The sequence below is a fragment of the Saccopteryx leptura genome, chromosome 1, assembly GCF_036850995.1.
Source record: "Saccopteryx leptura isolate mSacLep1 chromosome 1, mSacLep1_pri_phased_curated, whole genome shotgun sequence".
NCBI lineage: Eukaryota > Metazoa > Chordata > Mammalia > Chiroptera > Emballonuridae > Saccopteryx > Saccopteryx leptura.
The window spans coordinates 160,002,047-160,004,387 of record NC_089503.1 but is presented as its reverse complement, the minus strand read 5'-3'; the positions used below and the strand labels follow the sequence as shown (position 1 = coordinate 160,004,387).

General features: G+C 42.8%; 1 non-coding gene across 1 annotated transcript; it reads right to left on the bottom strand.

Moving 5' to 3' along the window:
• Nucleotides 1-1,539: 1,539 nt before the first annotated feature.
• On the bottom strand, nt 1,540-1,615 carry TRNAS-GGA (transfer RNA serine (anticodon GGA)). Its single transcript has one exon. It is a non-coding gene; the product is annotated as a tRNA-Ser (tRNA).
• Nucleotides 1,616-2,341: the final 726 nt, after the last annotated feature.

Sequence of the window (2,341 nt, the reverse complement as noted above, 5' to 3'; positions counted from 1 at the left end):
TGGAGAGGCCTCTGACAGGTGGGCACTCCACTCCTGAGAGCTGCCCTCATTTCCCAAAGGCCTGGAGAGGCCCTTTGGTGCCGCCAGCAAGGGCACTGTCTCCCTGAACCTGCCCTGGGCAGCATGCCTAGTGTGGAGACATCAAGGTTTGACGCCCTGTTCGGCCAAATCTGATTGCCCACCGGCTGTGTGACCTGGACCTAACCTCTCGAAAGCCTCTGTTTCCTCATCCCTAAACAAGACGCATGTAAGGACTATCAACCACGTGAGTGTGTGTAAGCATCCAGTGAGGCCAGGCATGCCGGGCAGTTAGCTCAGGGCTTGGCACAGAGTAAACACTGAGAAATCATCACTGTTACTCTATGGCTTGGGAAAAAGGCGGGTCCCTGGCTCCCACCTCAGGGTATTCTGATTCTGGAGTTTCTATTTCTCACAACTTTCCCCCAGATGAGTTGTCTGGTGAACCGGTTTGGAAGCACTGGGTGCACCTGCTCCTTCTAGCCTTACCTTCCGCAGCCAGGTACCCAATGTGATTTAGGCAGTCGAGGCCATGGTGCTCCATGGTTAGAGTGAGGATTCTGGAGGGGTTCTGCACTACAGTGATTACTGCAGAGGTTATTCTCCTCCAGTGCCTCCATTTCCTCATCTGTAAGTTAGGGATGATGATGGTGCTTCCTCCCGGGGCAGCTGTGAGGACGCAGTGAGTCAGTACATGCAGAGTTTAAACCCGCACCAGGCACACAGCAAGCACTTCATAAATGTCAGCGACTGTTAGGGTTACTTATTTTGGAGCACTTATGACATACCCTGAGGAAGTCTTATAAACTATTAACAAAAATTTAAATTTATTAAAAACTCACCTTTATAAATTAGTCAGTTCTTAAGTAACATACAAACCACAAGTTTAAATATGAGCAATCCAAATGTTCAGGATTTTAATCAATAAACATTAAATAACTAAATGTTAAATAGTAACAACTGTAAAAAATTTTTTTTAAAAATCTAAAATATAGCAGAAAGCCCTGCTACCTTTAGCTCCCTGGTCCTAAGCTTTCTTTCCCCCTCATTTAAATTTTTTTGTGGCTTCAGTTTTATTTTTCTCTTTAAATTTGCAGCACCTGTAGATTCATCTGTACAAGTTTTTAGTGTCGCTTTTAAGGTTAATTTTCACTAGACGATCTAATGTAAAATATCATTCTTAAAGCATTTTTTAGAAATTTGGAGGTGCTGATAATTTTTTTTTTCTGAAGCTGGAAACGGGGAGAGACAAACAGACTCCCACATGCGCCCGACCGGGATCCACCCGGCACGCCCACCAGGGGCAACGCTCTGCCCACCAGGGGACGATGCTCTGCCCCTCCGGGGCATCGCTCTGTTGTGACCAGAGCCACTCTAGCACCTGGGGCAGAGGCCAAGGAGCCATCCCCAGCACCCGGGCCATCTTTGCTCCAATGGAGCCTTGGTTGCAGGAGGGGAAGAGAGAGACAGAGAGGAAGGAGAGGGGGAGGGGTGGAGAAGCAGATGGGCGCCTCTCCTGTGTGCCCTGGCCGGGAATCGAACCCGGGACTTCTGCACTCCAGGCCGATGCTCTACCACTGAGCCAACTGGCCAGGGCCTGATAATTTTTTTTTAATGTTATCTTTTTGGCTATTCTTTCCCACAAAAGAATCCTAGAGTTTATCAAAGAAACTTCACTTTAAAACAAAACTAAACAGGACCTAAACAATTTAAATAACTTGCTTTTTAAAAAGCCTTTCTGCTACCCAATCCATACACTTTTAAGGCTTCACAACCAAGTTCAGCTCAATTTACAGTTAAGTTTGGTGCCTGGAATCCATAGGCTGAGTTTCAAGTGCTATTATAAATAACAGTGGTATACATATTGATTCAAAACATCTTTGCGCATACCCATGAATATTTCTTTAAATAAATGATTAGAAGTAGAAATGCTGGATCACAAGATTTGTACTTTATTTAAGTTTTGTTGCATATTGTCAAATTGCATTCCCAAATATCTCAACCAGTTCATACCCCCGCCAGCAATATGAGAGGATGCTCATTTCCTACATGCTCACAACAACATTTGTTAGTATCATTTGCCAGTTGAATAAGTTAAAATGGTATCATATTGCTTGAACTTTCAACTTTATGCACTCTACTAGTAAAGTTGAATATGTTAAATCTATTTATTGATCATATATATTTCAACTTATAACTTACATATCTATGTCCTTAAGGCGTTTTATTTTTAGGTTTTCCTCTTCCTATTATTGACTTATAAAACTTTTTATGTATTAAAGAATCCTCTCAAACATATTACAAATATTTTCTTTTATATTTT